At 40.0% G+C, this 19,640-nt stretch overlaps 1 long non-coding RNA gene across 1 annotated transcript; it reads right to left on the bottom strand.

Moving 5' to 3' along the window:
- Positions 1 to 13,446: 13,446 nt before the first annotated feature.
- On the bottom strand, positions 13,447 to 18,983 carry LOC308583032. The gene is made up of 2 exons (XR_014005997.1): positions 18,844 to 18,983; positions 13,447 to 13,823 (listed from the first exon to the last, which is right to left on the bottom strand). It is a non-coding gene; the product is annotated as an uncharacterized lncRNA (long non-coding RNA).
- Positions 18,984 to 19,640: the final 657 nt, after the last annotated feature.

Below are 19,640 nucleotides of genomic sequence, written 5' to 3'. Positions count from 1 at the left end.
TCAATGGTCACAGCGTCAGTTGTAACCTTATTCTGCCCCTTCCAACTTAATGAGAGAGTCAAACCTCCCAGGCACAATGGCTTGGAGGGTTAGAGTAGGCAGACCTACCATTGTGAAAGGTGTGCTCAGTGCCTTTGAATCTATGCCTCTAGACATAAAAGACACTTGGGACATGGAGGTCCATCGCATTACAAAATAGAGGATGACAGCGTGCTCATTACATATGGCCAAATGTGAGCTAAAAGCTCAGGGTCGGGCCAGTAGATAGATGTTGAGTGCTTTCGTGTGATAACTCTTGGGCTGGGGTTCAAGTCCTCATGTAGCTGGGCTTGGAAGACAGATTGCGGATACTTCCAATGAAGAGATAGGTAAAGGTAAAGGTACCCCTGCCCGTACGGGCCAGTCTTGACAGACTCTAGGGTTGTGCGCTCATCTCACTCTAGAGGCCAGGAGCCAGCGCTGTCCGCAGACACTTCCGGGTCACGTGGCCAGCGTGACGAAGCTGCTCCGGCGAACCGGCACCAGTACAGCACACGGAAATGCCGTTTACCTTCCCGCTGTAAAGCGGTACCTATTTATCTACTTGCACTTAAGGGTGCTTTCGAACTGCTAGGTGGGCAGGAGCTAGGACCGAATGACGGGAGCTCACCCCGCCGCGAGGATTCGAACCACCAACCATGCGATCGGCAAGTCCTAGGCACTGATGTTTTACCCACAGCGCCACCCGTGTCCCTGAAGAGATAAGTCATTAGTAAACTGGATATTGCACCCTGCTCGCTCATTGGTTTGCTTGCTTGTTTGGTGTAATTGTGCAAGGCCATCTCTTGGATTGGGAAAATTCAGGCAACTCATCATTTGTAAGTCCTGATGCTTTTGCATGATGATGGAACTGGGCAAGAATGTGGTGCTGTGCAATTCAAAGCAAGGGCTAATTCAACAGGAAGTCTTTCCAACTGTGAGCTAAACCACCATTTAAAATATGTAAAAAAGTTTTGCCTTGCTCAAGATAATGAGAGAGAAAGAGCTGTGACATTCAGAGGTAGAACAACATGTGCAGTTCTGTGGCTCACAGTAGCCACTGTGGAAGGGGAAACAGGATGATCAGGTCTGGATTAGGCTCAATGCCATCTTGTGATGCTAGTAAGGCTAGTTCAGGAGCTCTTCTCCACCTCCAGAATTTACTGGTTTGGAGCTGTCTGCCCACCCACATTTTTCAGCAGGCAGCAGAGGGTGTGTCACTCCATCAGGGTCTGGTTTTCCATCTTTCAAAGAAATGCCTGAAATCTCAGCTCAGGAAATCCTGAAAATTTGATTACAGGGTTCAGTACCTGATAAGTTCAGTATACAGTTTACAAAGTACAAAAGGAACATCAATAGCGGATAGGATACATGGCTAAACAAAAGCAAAGATGTGGACACATTTTTCTTCTCTACTGCTAGCAGTATGCCTTTGGACTTGAGTTCAGCCCTGTACCTCTAAACCAGCCAGTTCCAGTGTTGGCCAGCCAGCTCCTTGAATACTGTGGGACCCTCACTTTTAGAAGGCAGAGTGGAGATTGACTCAGTTGTTTCCTACTTCTAGGACACCTCACAGTCCCTAGCCATGTCATTGCTTGAGCCATCTCCACCACCTTCCTTTGACTCCTCCTCTGACAGATCCTGCCATTTCCACCCCATGGGCTTGGTGCCATGGGGCCTATGGCAACCAAAAGCCGTTGGTGGGAGGCTGTGATGTGTAGAGGGTGAAAGGGGTTAGATGGATTAGATACCTCTGTAAATGTCAAAATATAGCTGTAGGTTCGATTACGATAGCAGGGGGTTTTGTGGCGGGGTTATATGGCTGATTCTCACTAAACTTAGGTCCCAAAACCTTGCAGTACTCTAAAAAAATGGATAGTGCTGTAGTGTACAGATTGCACTAAATCAAAGATGGATCAAAACAGAAAACAGGAAGGGGGAAGACAAGAGAAGAGAGAACAGTCTCAAAGCCGCTTAGCTCATTGGAAGCCTTTTATGCAGCAGTCAGCAGTTGTTGAAGTCACAACAGGTGGGACTCTCTAAGCAGCCATATGTTACCTGTGGAAGAATCCCTTTTGCAGATGGATCTCCCTAGCCTGCTTGGATAATTACGTGATGCGGAGGGGCTGCACATAGTGATCTCCCAGCTGGAGGAAAGCTAGCTGCAAAACTGAAGATGAAATGCTTTTTCGGCTGTGACAAGATGAGAGGCGTGCTACATATTCCTTTGAATATGAACAACATTGAAACAGCTTTCAGTCTGCAGCATCCTTTCAACAAAGACAATTAGAGCAGAAATATAGACAAAAAATAAGATAACTGTAATTCAAATATTGGCATGCTTTCATCCTTAGGAGAGGGACATGATGCACTGGTACATATATTCTGGTATTACAGGGGGAAACATTGAAGGAGGGCATCTTTAAAAAAAAAAATTACACTGATGGAAATATCCTTGTTTAAGAACTGTGAGCCATTTAGCTCAGCCCTATAAAGACCCATTGCATAAAATTCATTTTCAAAATACTAACTCAAACACGTATTATTATTATTTTAAACTATCAACCAGCTGTGCTACTGTGAAAATAGAGTTAAGCAAACTGTATAGAAAAGAGGATTTTCTAGGTAGAAAAATGGAATATGAATTGCACTTGAGATTACATTAGAAACTTTTACAAGAATAGTGGGTCCTCAGGGCTAACTAATGGAATCTTAATATGGCATTGATGAGCCTTTCCTACTAGGTGATATGACAGCTGGTAAAAATGGAAAATTTGAAAGTGATGAAAAACTTATTTACTAAATGCTGCAGCATGGCTGGACACACATTTCCCTATATATTCAAGGTATCTTTTGAGCTGGTTATTAACCATTCAACATTACCTTCTCTTTCTTTCTTTCTGGAAACAGTGTTTTTAAATCTAATTTAAGTCATCACAAAGTTATCCATCCATGCACTCATGTGTTATAATTTCCATAATTACTGCTCTTTCTTAGAAACTATTTATTCCCCCACATTGGTAATGGCAAACACTTTTGCAATAGTGCAAAATTAACACCGTAGAGACAAAGTGTTGAGATAATCATCTCACCAGCACACTGATGTCTTCTCCAATGAACACAGGGTGCCCCTTTCACTCCCAACTGAGGTATCTTCCTATGCTGCAACCCCCAAATTTCATTCATTGAAAGAAACAAATCCTGGGACATGACCCCACATGTGCAGGGATCTGCTCCTTCTAGTAGAATAAATAGGACAAGCGGACTGGGGCATTTGAGTTGATGGAACAGTCACATATCTTTTTATCAGAGGTAATTTATTGATCTGTACAATCTATTGAGTGATGACATCCTATGATAAGGAACTGTTTCTCATCTGAAAATCCTTGCTATTTTTATTTCTCAAATCTCATCACTGGAAGCAGAAGACACAAGACGCAAACCAACAAACCCATCCATTATGCATTACCATTTCCTCTTGCTTGCCTTGTTTCCCAAAGTATTTTCATTGGAAGATGCCCAGCAGCATGCATTTAGATTAGTTTATTAACAAGATCGTTAATCAAGTATTGTTTCAAGACACTTTGTTGATCGGCAATTCTTTTGTTTTAAATTAACAAGACTCTTAAGAAGATGTTGATCTGAATTTCAAACTTCCGATGCATTCCGTTAGCCAAATCAGTTCATTCAGCAGCAAAGATTATTCCTTGCTTCATCAAGATTTTGCAGCTCTATGAGTATTACCAGAATAAGGCTTATGATGTCTTCCCACGCTTTTCACGGTTTGCTAGAAATTTTATATTAATTTTAAAGTATAAATAAGCAAATAAATTGCACCATGTGAAATATTGCACATAAGGAATGATGGGCTCAGTTTGGTAGTCTCTAAGCATTAAGAGATCTCATTGACTTTACCGGGCTTCGCTAGATAAACAAAACAACATCAAATTAATTAAGCTATGTAACTGAGATGCCAGTTCTTAAAGAAACTTCTGGAAGAGAGGATAATGTAAAGTAACAGAAATGTGAAGTTGAAAGAAGGTTCAGTGGAAGCTGTGTTTGTACAGGCCATTTATAACTTTATAAGCATATTCATTTCATTTATTCCTGATTTCCAACTGTTTGACTGTTTGATTTTATCATGAACTACTCCTCATACTGAATTTATATTATTTTTGGGTTGTCAATGTCTGTCCTTTTGTCTTTGTTTGCATTGCCTGTTTAATTGTTTGAAATAACAATAATAGAAATAAAATTCCACATAAAAGTGCCTTTATTGAGAGAGATGTGCCTAGGATGCATTTTTTCTGCCTTAAAAAAAAAGAGTAAACTGATGCAGAAATGGGCTAAACCAGGCATAGGCAAACTCGGCCCTCCACATGTTTTGGGACTACAATTCCCATCATCCCTGATCACTGGTCCTGTTAGCTAGGGATGATGGGAGTTGTAGTCCCAAAACATCTGGAGGGCCGCACTTGCCTATGCCTGGGCTAAACTAAACTTAAGAGTGGAAAAATAAGAATCTGAGAGAACCTGAAATGGAACAATCCTCCCATTCCTATTTAAAGGAATCAGCTTTGTACACTTAGCGGCAAGTCATTAGGTGTTTAATACCTGAGTGGCAAGAAATCAAGTGGTATACATGAATGTGAGGAACCATCTCATAGAGCCCACCCGTAAAGTGGTTCCATATTTGGCACCGGGCCTGTGCAAACTCCGCCTTTCTGCACTTTGGTAATGCCTGAGAGAAACTGTTGTAACCATGTGGGGAGCTGTTCACGCAAATTGATCTCCATGTGCTGGCTGTAACTTAGAATAAAATGGCCCTGAGGCAAAAACAAAAACAAAAGAGGTACCGAACGGAACTACATAGCTCCAAATGGTGTGAAATTATAGCACACTGTTTTCTCTAATATTAGCTGACAATGAGGATCATTAGTCTTGACGAGAATTTCAATAACATCTTCATTAGAGTAGAAAATTATGTGCCAGAGGTCTGGTTAATTAGTGTATTGGTTCCTTTCTCTTCTATTTAAAACAGTTTATTATCAAAGTGACACCAGGAGGTATGGAATAAGAAGTAGCAGGGATAGCTGCGGGTTGAGGGGGTGGAATAAAAGGAAGACAACATTGACAAGTAATGGTCAGAAGGAATGATGCAACAATGCATCTGCGTAAAGCTCTTAAGGTACCACTTGCTGCATGAATCCCTGAAGAGCTGCAAAGTACTCATTTGTAGTACTTTTGCCTAACCTCATCTTTAATGATAGGAGCTCACAGAGCACAGTGTTATCTCCACATGTTTCTGTTAATTTAATAGTCTCTGCTGTGCATGGGTTCCTTGAGCATAGGTTGACTCCTTTTCTTTTTGCTTTTTAATGAGACTTCGACTGTAAAGTCTCCTGGTCCAGCTGCATATCAGCTCACATCTGCTTAAGGCAGGGATAGGACAACTCATGACCCTTCAGAGATTGTGGGACTCCAACACCCATCAACCTCATCTAGCACAGCCGATGGTCAGGGATGATGGGAAGTGTAGTCCAGAAACATCTGGAAGGAAATAAGTTGTCCATCTCTGGTTTGAAGGCTGTCGTGTCCTAATCCGGATGCTTTGCACAGCAGGAAACCTTGCGTCCTATGCAACTGGTACAGTCGGTTTTCCAGTGCTGCATTTGCCAAGCCTTATAACCACTTTTTTTTTTTTTTAAAAAAAGGGTTTTCTTCATCAGCAAGGAGGAAAGGGAGAGGGTGGGTCTTGCCCAAAGGACTGCTGAAGCACTATTGCAAAGGCACAGCTACTTGGGAGCCTTTAAAATAAATTGATGACCCTAGTTTGTAGGGTAGGCAACCTAAGGCCCGGGGGGCTGGATGCAGTCCAATCACCTTCTCAATCCGGCCCAAGGACAGTCCAGGAATCAGCGTGTTTTTACATGAGTAGAATGTGTCCTTTTTAAAAAATAAAATAAAATGCATCTCTGAGTTATTTGTGGGGCATAGGAATTCTTTCATTTTTAAAACCATGATTTGGATTAGGGTGCTGTGATGGTCCAGGCTCGTGGTTTATCTTGCTCCAGACATTCCACAAGCTGTAACTGACGTTTGCTCTTACATTAAAATTCAATATTCATTTCATATTTTTAAAGTGGAGTTTTGTCTCCACTCCTTTGGCACCTTAAAGTATTAAGAAGTACTGGGTGGTGTGTATGTATATATGGAGATGAGGGTGTGGGTATGTGGAGGGGGGGGGAGAGAGCATCACTCCAGAATTCAGCATTGGTTTGTGTTGGGAGGGGATATCCTCCAATATACATCACAAGGTAAGCCTATTTTGATTGCTTTATGTAGGATGCTGAAGAGCTTTTGAGGTTCCCCACCCACCCCAGAGCAAAGCAACAAACTTTTTTTGCTTACAACAATTTGAATGTTTTCAACTTTAAATATAATCCTCCATAATTCTGCTTTAAGAAGCAAGCAAACAGAGCAAACAGATCTTCTCTGTTTTAGAAGGGGGGGTGGAGAGAATCACCCACCATGCTTCAGAACTCCATAGAAAGTTTTTAGACAGTCTCGCTTCTTGTTGACCTTAAGTAGTAAAACAAGAGTTAAAGAAAAAACTGAGAGCGATATTAGAAACCAGATTGCCCCATTAAAGGTCTATTCCTATTTTCATCTAATTCTATTGCCGGTTCTCAGAGGATGGGCTGTAGAATAACAAATTTGTCCTGGCTGTAGAAATATGATTAGTTATCTGACTAGGCAAAAAAGAGTGCTAGCTGGACTGTTATTGTGGTCTAGTTCGCAATCCTTATCTTCTTAGGATTTGGCTTATGGAAATTGTAATTTGAACAGCTCCTCATTCTGAGTGGGGAGATCATTGCTGAGCCAAGCCCAAAATGGGTAGTTATTTGGCTTCTGTTTACTCAAAATGTCCAGTGTAATAAAGGTAAGCGGGAACTCCCGTATACTAAAATAGTCCAAGCACTTCCAAAGGATATGCCAGTAGTATTATTATTATTATTATTATTATTATTATTATTATTATTATTATACATTTTGCCAAGTATGGCCGGGCTTGTTTGAACATTTTTATCAACTACTACAGCATATATTTAATTTAGGAAAGAAATATTATATCTCATCCATGCTTCTGTGTGTTGTGCCAAGTGCCATATAATACACCTTAAAAGCCACAACAGTGCAAATTTGCTGCTGGTTCAGCAAGTGTCTATTGGTATCTATGGCTTTGTCAGAAAGTGATAAAGCAAAATGCTTATTCATCTCAGTAAAAGAATGTAAGTCCCATTTATTTCAAATGAAATTTGGAGCCATGCTGCTCCAGTTTTTGTATGAACACTGTATCACTTTCATTTAGCGGCTGCAAATCTTAAAGCTCTATAAAACTGCCTTTCGGAGAGGAAAAATATGATGTTTACTTAGTGATAAAAAATTTTCCATTGAGAGAGGATGCTGGCAGGAAGATGAGTCATGTGAATATTGGAAATTAAAAAGTACTGACAGCATGTTTATTTCAGAGAAACTCCTATTTAATAAAACAACAGCTTGAAGTCCGTGGGACAGGAATGTTTCTCACCATATGACGATCACAATTCCTGGTTTTCAGTTAGGAATGGGCAGAACAAGATCACTGTGAAATATTAACTATCATTGGTTGTATTTTTTAAAAAATAATATTTATTAAAAGTTTAGGAATTACAAAAAGAGGTAAAGAAAAAAGAAAAATTAGACAATACAAATCAATACATTACAGTACATATACAGAAAAAAACCCAAAAGACATTATCAATACATCAAAACAAAAACAAAAGCAAAAACAATTAAAAACACATCCAATATTTCCATATCTTTAACTTTCATTAACTTGTTTCATCGACCTCCTCACACCTCCCTTTTTTGTGTTCTAGTTATTATTTCAGCAAATCCTTTCCATCTTTCATTGTTTTCTGTCATTTAATTGTCTTAATTTATTTTAACCTTATCTTACCATTTAAACCCTAAAACTTATTTATACTTAACTCCTTATAACATTTCTACTAAAGCCGTATAATTTCATTCCAACATTTTTCTAACACTCATTAATTTTACAATATTTCTCTAAATAAATTTTTAAACTTTCCCCCCCAATCTTCTTCCACCGTCTCTTCTCCCTGGTCTCGGATTCTGTCAGTCCTTTCTATCAATTCCATATGGTCCATCAACCTGGTGATCTTCTGTCCGAGGCTCTTAACTCTTTTCCATGTCCCTTCTGCAGATTTTCTTCATATTTATACATGTGCTTTACTTTATCTTCTGCTGATCTTGTTCTTAATTTCCTTCCTTTGGCACTGAGGAGTAGATCTCGGGGAAACTCCAACCTAACAATGTCTTTATTCCTTCTCGACAGGTCAGCCCATTCTCCATAGTCAAAACTAGAGTCCAAAAGATAATTCAGAGCGTGTTTCAAAATTCCTCCAAAGCTAAAGGCCCCCACAACTCCAATCTCCCCCTGACCCAAATCCAGATCCCAAAAGCCAGAACATCCCTGCATAAGGGGATCTATCCAACTTTCCTTCTCCAATCTGAGAGGGACTCCATCCCTCCAAATCTGGCTTTCTCTGGATTCAATCGTAAAAGGCAACAGCTTATGTTCATCAAATTGCCTCTGTAAGGCCGGGGCTCTCTCCACTTGAATTACTTGAGGTTCAACAACAACTTTCTCCTTCGTCTTCTCCACAGCTTGCCTTGTCAAAACAGGTTCCTGAATCAAATCTTGAGTTGTTTCTGTATAGGTATTCACTTTTTGTCCCAAATCAGTCATTTTTTGTCCCAAATTGTCAATTTTAATAATCATCACATCCATCTTCTCATGAAGCTGTTCCAATAAAGCACTTGTCTTGCAAAATGCAATCACTAAGGCTTCTTCTGTCAACATTCGTGTCCAAGGTCAATCTCTGGTTCTCATGGTCTTTAATCTCTACAGCTGGAAAATTCCCCAGCTCCACTCCTGCAACAGTTTCAAAGGCTCCCTCTAGGGGAAACAATTTCTATTTGTATCCGTCCTTTTAAACGCAGATCCAGCAACAAAGTTAGTTTGATTTTCAGTTACTTTTGCTCCTTTTTAAATGCAAAAGGAAACAATGGAAACAATATAATTCTCTTATTTAACTATCTGTCAACATACGTTTTATTCACAGTCAATGAACTTTCCCAAAACGTCGATCTTACTGGCAGCCCGTTCCCAGGTTCAAAACGGTGGTAATTTATCTTTCTTCACTCTCTCTCCTGCAGGCTTAGGCAATCTAAAATTTCCCCCCTCTTCTCCTGCTTCCAAGGGGGGTTTAGTAATTTTAGCCGATGGAGTTTTAATCCTTTACAAAATGCTTTCCAGACTTTAGTTTGCAACGTCTTTGCTTCAATCTATTTACAAAAGAGGAAGGCGGACTTCCTGTTTGAAACCTTCCCGTTTCAATGCCAAATTAAGATGTTTAAAGATCCAATTTTCCGTTCTACTCACAGGTAGTTGTTTAAAGTCCAATTGTCCACAGGAAAAAGTCAGCGCTCTCCGGCAACAGCAATGCGGCTTCACTCTGTGAAAAAAGCAGCCTATTCGAAGCACCGTGCCGCTCACCCCACGTCACTCTGGAACCCTGAAACCGGGTTTCCCCGCGAGTAGGGGAGGCGCAAAAGGTGCCAGCCGAATCCCAGATCCACAGGCTTCTCCCACCTGTGGTTTTTAGTGGGTCTCCGCCTCGCCGTGGCGGTCCAGACCCTGATTTCCACGGAGCGGATTCCTCCCGATCAGAGGCAATCCGCCATTGCCAGAGGCGCTAACCCGGAAGTCCCAACTATCATTGGTTGTACACTCTGCACTCCTGTAGTATTCTTCTCTTTAAACCTTTTAAACGATCCCATCAAATTCATACTGCAGCTTAAACCTTTTTTCTTTTCTCCCTGTGTAGATGATTAAGCTGAGAGAAATAGCCAATTCACTCCTATCCTTTGTATCCATTTGGTCAGAATCCTGAGAACCTATTTGCCACACCTGTAGCATCCTTCTCAAGTATTTCTACAAAAGCATAACTCCATGCAGAGTTGCTAACGTTGTCTGTAGTCTGCCTACTGTTATCAGTTTGGTTTTCCACTACTGTGAAAAACATGCATGCACCTTGCTAATCACTGCAAGATGGAGCATAGCTGAGTTCAGACTCAACTTTTCTCGGAGAGTCTAAAAATTCCTATATGAAGATTGTTGTTGTTGTTTAGTCGTTTAGTCGTGTCCGACTCTTTGTGACCCCATGGACCAGAGCACGCCAGGCACTTCCGTCTTCCACTGCCTCCCGCAGTCTGCTCAAACTCATGCTGGTAGCCTCGAGAACACTATCCAACCATCTCGTCCTCTGTCGTCCCCTTCTCCTTCTGCCCTCCATCTTTCCCAACATCAGGGTCTTTTCCAGGGAGTCTTCTCTTCTCATGAGGTGGCCAAAGTATTGGAGCCTCAGCTTCACAATCTGTCCTTCCAGTGAGCACTCAGGGCTGATTTCCTTAAGAATGGATAGGTTTGATCTTCTTGCAGTCCATGGGACTCTCAAGAGTCTCCTCCAGCACCGTAATTCAAAAGCATCAATTCTTTGGCGATCAGCCTTCTTTATGGTCCAGCTTTCACTTCCATATATCACTGCTGGGAAAACCATAGCTCTTACTATACGGACCTTTGTTGGCAAGGTGATGTCTCTACTTTTTAAGATGCTGTCTATTAGGTATCAAATGGAATTGGCTCCCACAAAATGTAGTGATGGCCACCATCTCAGGTGGCTTTAAATTCACAGAGGATAAGGCTTCAGTAGCTACTAGGCATGGTTGGTTTTTCTACTTCCTCTTCTGGAGACAGTATGCTTCTGAACACCAGTTTCTTGAGGGGTGTGTTGCAGCATTCAGGTCCTGCACCTGAATTTCCAAAGAGAATCTGTTTGGGCACTGTGAGATAAGAGGCAATGAGATGGGATGGGCCTTTGGCCAAATTCAACAGGGCTTGGCTTACGATCTTATGATTTCTTACATGTATATTTTGATAGGAAAACATCAAGCTCTTCTATTGTAATAATTGGATTTTAAAATGCTTGATTTGGGGGCTAGAGTGTACCCACTGAGCACAATCTATCCTACTGTATGAACCTTATTGATATTTTACTTAATTACTTCATTATATACTAATCTCAGGAAAGTGGGTACAGGATTGTAGCCTTAATCTTCAGGTCCCCAAAAGTTTCTTACACTTCGTAAGTTGCTTTGAGACACTTTTGTGCAAAAAGTGACAAATAAATGTATTTAATAAAAACAACACATAAAACCTATATTAAAACTTCACTAAACTCAGATCATTAGAAGAGGAAGAGAACATCAAATGATAATTCAGCAATTTGTAATTAAAAACCATGGGGGCAAAGGAAATATATTTGCTGCTCTGTTGCAAGCAGTTGGGTAGCTAGACCAAAATGACCATGTGGTACTTCATTGTGAGGCACAGAATTAACATTTCTCTCCCTCCCCCCTCCACCATTCCATGATTTACAACTGTTTCTATGTTCCTGATATCTTAGAGCACAAAAAATTAAATAAAACAGGTTTGCCAGTCCTGATAAAAAAGATATACTTAAAGTGGGTGCAGTTTCACATTTAAACTCACTTAAATCATACCACTTTCATGGAATAAAATGGAGTTTGCTTTTGCTGCCATGATGCTAATAATCACATATACCTTGGGAATAAGCACCATTTTGTCATAGAAGTGGACAATATATATTTTAAAAAGAGAAGGCAGGCAGGCAGGCATGAAGGAAGGAAGGCAAACCCTGTTTTCTGCTGCCCACTTCATGTGCCACACTCTGGATTTGTAAAGCTCCAGAGTTGTGGGGCCCTGGTAGGACTCTCTCAGGAAGGACGATACAGGAGACCCACTGCTATAATACTCCTGTTCTTAGTAGAGTATCTTGGATAGTGGATGAAACTGCGAAAGAGTCTCACTTCTTCATCTCAGCTCTCTCAAATAGGATGAAGTGTCATATGACAGAAGATGTTTCCTCATATATCTTGGACCCAGGCTGGGGATATGAATGAGACTTGATCAAGGGCAACAAGACTTGTGCTTCTGGTTATTTTCTGGTTAACAATCAAGAGAGTGTGTTATCTGTATTCTGTTTTCTTAGTATTTGTTATAGTACAAAGCACCCTTTAATAGAGCTGCTTATAATCAATGATTCTCAGCACCATTCAATTCGACTCCAGCATTGTTGACATTATTGTCTTTACCAGCCCATGTATTACCAAAGTGTTATGTTTTATTAGCTGGACTGTCTGATAATCATGAAAATTTACAGTTTGGAACTATGAGCCTGGAAATGAAGTTTAACTTACCAGTCAGCCATAAAGCAAAATCTGTTTCATATTTTATCCTTTTTTCACTTATAACCTTCTTACTCTGGCCTACACATGTGGAAAGATGACCATTTGGAGAAAGCTCTTTTGTTTAAGTATCAACCATTTTTGTAATCTATGATTGTAGATGGGCAGTCTTATGGACTGGCAAGAAATTATCTTATTTATTGCTTACTAAAAAGGCTCTCTGTGTTGTGAATGAGCCCAGTGTATGGTTGGTTAGCATCTGATGGGCTTTTGTAAAAGTTAAAACCTTCATATAATTTTCCCTTTATTGCTCTGCTTGAACAATAAACAAAATCAGAAAACAAATCCAGAGCTTTTCAGAACTCCACAGGCAGTGTTCAAGATAGCTATATGTTGTAAAAGGCTGGTGTGGTGCTCCCAGGTTTTTAAAAAAGTGCAAGTAAGAATGCATGATACCCAGCCACCTTTTAATTAATTTAAGGTAAAAAATAGAGCACAGACAGACTTCTGCTTCCCCACCTCAAAAATATGAAAGAGGAAAGTGACTTCCTATTACTTGCACCACAAAAAGGTCCTGAACCTATTTGTGTGCAATTTGATAGATTTAATCCACTCTGGAAGACCTCCTGCGCCTGTAACTTTCATCCACTTTGCCCAAAAGGTGCAAAAGTTGTAGTCATTTGTACATCTACAGGCTGTACAAATGTACATTCCCCATTACACTGTACATTCCCCATTAAAATGGATGGGGAACATAGGGCTTCATTTTACACAGAACTACTCAGAACCTGAAACACAGATCAAAGCAGAGAGCAACTCCGAAATGGAGTGGATTTTTTAAAACATCAACAACTGCAAGGTGAATCTTAGGTCCAGTGTGAACACCACTAAACATTCTTTAAACACACCTAGGTAAGGCTGAACGAATTATTACATTATGGCGTAACAATCTAATACATGTTAAATGATCCTTATCGCTTTAATCTGACAACCTCCTTTCTTTCAGATACAGTGATCTCCAATAGAATCATGCCTCTTTAAAAACAACTTTTACTCTATTTCCTATAACCCCAAATGTTGGATTCTCCCTTTTTGTTCTTCATAGTTTTGAAAAGGCTTGGCATCCCTTATTACTGACCTCAGCAAAACTAAAAATACACACTGCAACTATATACTTCATAAGCAAAAAGCTTAATATCATGGCCTAGATACATTTCGCAGCTCTAGGTCAAAGCTCCGAATGCACGAGTGTTGGTGGACTGGGTAATCCATCTTGATTGTAAGACGCCCTCTTCAATCAAACAGTGGTTTACTTCTTGTTTCTTAAGTGGCTTCCTTGTACAATACACTTAGCCGTAAATGAAACAAATAGTCTCTCTTTTCTGCTCTTAACTCTCTTCCATGAAAACCTTGGGAGAAAATAACAGATAATTGCTTCAAAAAGTGATTTGAAAGTTCCAACATGGTGCATTTCGCTCAATCCATCTTTTTCTCCATCTTATTGTGTTTTTAACATTTCTGTGCTATTTATAGTTCTCAGAAGGTGAGGATATGTAAATGCTAAAGCACCATTTGTTCTTGGGCACAATCAGCTGCAGAGAAACTCTGAAATATCACAAGATCTGTTCTTGTGAGATTTCCATTCTCATGCTGTCAAAACAAAAAGATAAGCAGGCAAGTCTCTTTCTTTTTGCAAAGTTGATGAATGCAACACTGTCATCGATTGCTGGTTGCCTACTAGGAAGAAGGCCTGGGACAAAAAAGAAACAGGGGTGTCTGTGTGGTGGTTCTTATAGATGAATGTGGTATGTCTTCAAACTCCAGAAGAGCAAATGTCATATATATCTTTGTAAACTATTTATACCTGGGTATTTACCTAACACAGCCCCCATACCCCACAAAATATGTCTTCCAGAGATAGGATCTATGGCTTACATAATGGACTGCCTTACCCCATATATCACAGCAAGGGTGTCCTTAAATGGGCCGCTGCTGAGAGAGTCACATGCCCCAGAGGTGTGCTTTTAGCGTTGCAGCTCCTGTCCTCTGGAATCAATTACTAGCCCAAACTTGACAGCTGCCCTGCATCATGATGCTTACACACTTACCAAATACATTTTTGTTTAAGAAAGAGATCGTTGAAGTATATTTACAAAATATCAGTTGTACATCTGATGAATAGTTTTATTGTTTATAAAGTTTATAGGAATGGTCTTAACATTTTTCAATGCATTTTTATCATGTTGTACACTGCTTTGATGATCTTGCGCTGTTCAGCAGTTTATAAATATGTAAAATAAGTAAATGAAAAATTGATGGTCTCATATTTGAGGGGAAATAGCTAGGTGATGCTACTGTATCTTGTTGCTTGCAAAGTTATTTTGGCAGGGTTAGCTACAATACGTCCATTTTCCAGCTCCTGAACTGCTACTTCTTCTCACAGTGATTTCCTTCCTAATCTGCTTTGTCCTCAGTTGACCACCTGCAAGCTTGATAATTTGCAGTGTTGCTTCCTTCTAGCTCATGGTTTTTTGTGCCTTCCTCTTAGTCCTGATCACTCTCTGAATCTCCCAGGTGCTTGTTGATCATTCCCAGCTGTTCACCAAACTCATGATACAATGTGCCCTTTGTGCCCCTTCAGCGCACTCATGCAGAGCGTTTAAGACTGAAGACAAGCAGAAGAGTTTCCCCTGCATTTTCCAAATCAAAAATCTTCCATGCTGTTGAAGGATGTTGAAAGCCAGGACCTCCAGCATTCTGAAATGCTAGTGGTTCAACACACAGGGTCAGCTAGACATCCATGGCTTTGTCATCTTAATCCATGGATGAGAAGATGGCGTCGGAAGGAGAGGTTTGAAATTGTTGGGCACTGTGGAACATTTTGGGACAAGCCAAGCCTGTACAAAAGGGACAGGCTCCACTTAATCCAAGATGGAACCAGACAGTTGGCACTTAAAATCAAAAAAGTGGCAGAACAGCTTTCCTTTTTTCCTTTTTTCTTTTTTCTTATCATTTTATGATTTTCAGTTTTATACATTTCAACAATTTTACAATCATTTTAATATTTCAAAACTCAGTTTCCTTCCCTCTCTTTCTACAGTTCCTTAAATTTATTTTTTACATTTTCTGCATATTCCAAATTAACTTAATTTACTCCTTTATTCATCTACTTTAAATATATACTCTTATAAAACCACAGGTTATTTCAACCATCTTGCCAATGTTCTTATCTGTTTACAGTTTATTTATAAATATTCAATAAAGCAGTTTTTATAAAAAGTTTGTTATCTTGATTTCTTATTTTTCCTGTAAGTTTCACCATTTCTGCATATTCCACAGGTTTTTGTATCCATTCTTTTTTCACTGGGACTTCTTTTTTCCATTTTTGGGCAAGTAGCATTCTTGCCACTGTAGTCGCATACATGAATAAATTTCTATATAGTTTGGGTAGTTCTGTCCCTATAATTCCCAAAAGGAAAGCATCTTGATATTTTTTTTAACATAAGTTATTTTAAACATCTTTTTTAATTCATTATATACCATTTCCCAGTAAGCTTTAAACTTACTACAAGACCACCACATATGATAAAAATAACCTTCTTTCTCTTTACATTTCCAACACTTATTTGATTTTCATTCATACATTTTTGCCAATTATTAGTTGTTAGGTACCAATGATATAACAATTCCATATAATTTTTTCTTAGAACATAACATGCTGTAAATTTTATAGCCATATTCCACAATCGTTCCCATGCTTCCATAGCTATATTATGACCAATATCTATTTCCCAATGTATCATTGAGGACTTTATCATTGACTTGCTCATCCTTTGTCTCCCATTCCAATAATATCTTATACATTTTAGACAGCACTTTTACATTACATTCCAACAGATCTCTCTCCAGTTGTGATATTTGTTCCCGGCCTTTTGGCTAAGATCAAGTGTTGAGGGCAGAGCAGCTTTTCAACTGATTCCAGTGAGGAGTCGAGGGACACTGTAAGAACAGAAAGCGGTACTAGATAGTCCACTGGCCTGATACAACAGAACAATTCTTAAGTTCTTATATTCCTGCCATAGGAAGTAATGGATAACATTAGGCTTGCCAATTGCCCTTTTTGTTATAATTCCTAGTGACCCCAAACTCATAAAAGAATAAATGCATTTTTTTTTCAAGAACCAGCCACTAGAAAGCATTTAAATAAATAAATAAAGATGAAGCTTGAATAATGGAGCAACGCTGAAATTCTTAACAGCTTCTCTATGCCTTTTGTTCATTTTATTGGATGGCTCATCTACATATATGTTCAGTTATGTGCACATATTTTTAATCTCAATTCAAACAAATGAGGACTGACTGCATGCATGCACACAGATGTACACTCAAGAGTATAAAGAGAACTCTGAATTGAGGCACGGATGCTGAATTGAATAAAAATTCAAATCCTCTGCATGCAATTTAGGACTAGTTTGTGTAAGAAAGTCTTGTCCGGTGTTGATGGAAATGGTTCTAAATGCTCCTGCCAATGATATAATCACGGCAATAGTGCAATTAACTGCCTACAGATGCATCATATGTGTTTTCAGGCACGTGTAAATGGGCATTTTGTATCACTTGGTTTGAGTCCTACTCAAATGAATCTGCCATTAAAAAAGTCAATATTTATAAATACTTCATACACAGGCAAATCCAAAGCTCAGTTAAACTGAAGCATGTATATCCAATACAATATAAATCTTTCCGCTCAGTAGGGTATAGCTTGCAAGCCATATCCTATTGGTCAACAAACAATGGGTCGAATTACTATGGATTATACCCTTAATGTGATTGAAGGCACCTACTGTGGTTTCACTAGGCTGGAAACTGGGGCATCCAGGTAAGCCTCACAGCAGGCAGTAGAAAGAAAAGCCACACAGCAAGAAATATAATCCACAATGAGGTCTTCAAAAAGCAGATTGCAGAAACACAAGGCAATGGTATTTGGACAGAACTGCCAGGGGAAATGGAGTGTATATTCAGAGGATCAGAATAACTATATAGAACTTTCAGAGCATAAGATAGACTTCACTTAAAGATGAATGTTGAACATGCTGTATCAGTAATATGCTTTCAGCTGCATGAATCAGTCCTGAGTAAAATAGGCTAGAGGTTGGGAGCAGAAAAAGATGATTCCATAGTTTAACTATGCACTGTGTCACAAAGTCATTTCTTTTTTCTCTCCTGAATCATCCAACATTCAGTTTCATCGGATATTCAGGAATTCTAGTGTTATGAGGGCAGCAAAGCTTTTTTGTCTCCACTGTCTCCACACCATGCATGGCTTTTTTATACACCTCCATCATGCCGCCTCTTACATGCTTTTCTATAAAATAAAAAGCCCCAATTTTGCAGCATTTTCTCATTGGGGGGTTGTTCCACCCCTTGATCATTTAAGTTGTCTTTTTCTAGCTCTAGAATAACCCTTTTGAGGTGAGGCAACCACATGGTGGTCACACCATAGAATTGTATAATGACATTATTATTTATTTTTATTTAATAAATATTATGATATTAGAAATTTTCTTTTCCTTTCCTTTCCTCAGGATCCCTTGCATGGCATTTGTCATTTTCATAGCTGCCACATACAGATCGATATCTTCCTCAAGCTATCCACTATGACCCCAAATGACACCAGTTTTGTCTCTTATTTTAACATGTCCTTAACTATTATGGTTAAAGAGTACATTTTGCTTAAACTCAGGCCTGCTGTACACATGGAACAGACAATCCCTGCGGTGGTAGAGAGGATTGTACTGCTTTTGTCTGTAGGTGGGGGAATGCCAATTTTGAATGCTTTCCATGTAAAACAAAAACTCAGAAGGAACATAAACCTAGCCCATTGGAGCTACACGTTCTACTTTACTATTTAGATTAGTTCTAGATAAGTATTAGAATTTTTTAATTTGAACTACAATTCTGTTTGCACAGAGCTTTTTCCACACAGAGGAACAAGATTCAAGGAGGCTAGCTCAAGGCATCTTGCTGCCTCTCCCCATTCCTGGTACCAGACTGGCAGTTTCAACAGGGCAGTGTTGTCCATTACACCTGAAAACAGCAAGCTAACTTAAGGCAGACTTCATGGTGTATGCACAGCTCTGTGCTCCGAAACTTCCCTGTTGCCCCCTACCTCTCAACATCTGTCGTCTAAGGCAGCTGCTTCACTCTCCCTAAGGTATAGCTGGCCCTGCATTCAAATGCATTGTTAAACACCACTCTCAATCTTTGCTGAGTGGTAACAAGTTTCCAGAGGGTTCCGGGCACTCCCTGGGGGATGTGTTTCCATTGGAAAACCAAGGCACAGTAGAGTCTGCAGTGTCTTAAAAATATGGCTTATTAACACATATTTACACCAAGAATCCTTCAGTGGAGGGGGGTGCAGAACCTTACACCCCAAGAGTGTCTCTCGTTGTTCCCCTCATAGCTTCAGCAAGCTTGGATCCATAGCAGCAGCCAGTCATGGCCCTTGGTCTCTGGGTGCAGCCAGCATCGCATGGAGTTCTGCCTACTTCCTCCTTCTTGTTCCCTTGCCTAACACCTCTGTGTAAAAGGACAACTTTTGTTGTGTGTGACATTATGCCCATGTTGCCCTGGCAGCCTTCCCCATGGTTACTGGTAGGGTCATTGTCATGTAGATGGCTTTTGCAATGGACTAAGGGTAGAACCATCACCTCCTTCTGTCCTTCTGTCTGGCAGAAAAACAAGCTCATCTTTCGGCTCTGATTAAACCCTAGCACCCTATAATCTAGAGGGGAAAATATGACACCCATGGATCTAGGGGATCCTGTTCCCCCAGTAACCCATAACAGTATGACTACTGCCTTGTCAAAAATGGTACCATCCATTCTGCCTCCTCAGAAGCACCATCACCTCATTTTATTGTGTTCTGCTCAGGCTTCATTCTGCAGTCTTCACCTTGCTGATACTTGAGAAAGTTAGAAACCCAAACTCACTATAGGACTCGAGAGATTGTCCTCATGGGAAATAACCACATGCAAAGTCAGGGAGAGGAATGACCTGAGAAAGCCTGGGCAAAGGTTTTGAATTGATAGCGAGTCATGTGTCCCCGCCTTCCCCCCTACAGGCAAATAGTGCTGCGAGTCTTTGCAGCACATCCCTTGGCAGCTGGTGTAGTGCTGGCAACAATTTTGCACTCTGCATGGCACCTAATTGAAAATCAGAAACAG

This window comes from Podarcis bocagei (assembly GCF_964188305.1).
Source record: "Podarcis bocagei genome assembly, chromosome: 1".
NCBI lineage: Eukaryota > Metazoa > Chordata > Lepidosauria > Squamata > Lacertidae > Podarcis > Podarcis bocagei.
Note: the sequence above shows the minus strand (reverse complement) of the source record. Positions and strands in the feature narration are given on the sequence as shown.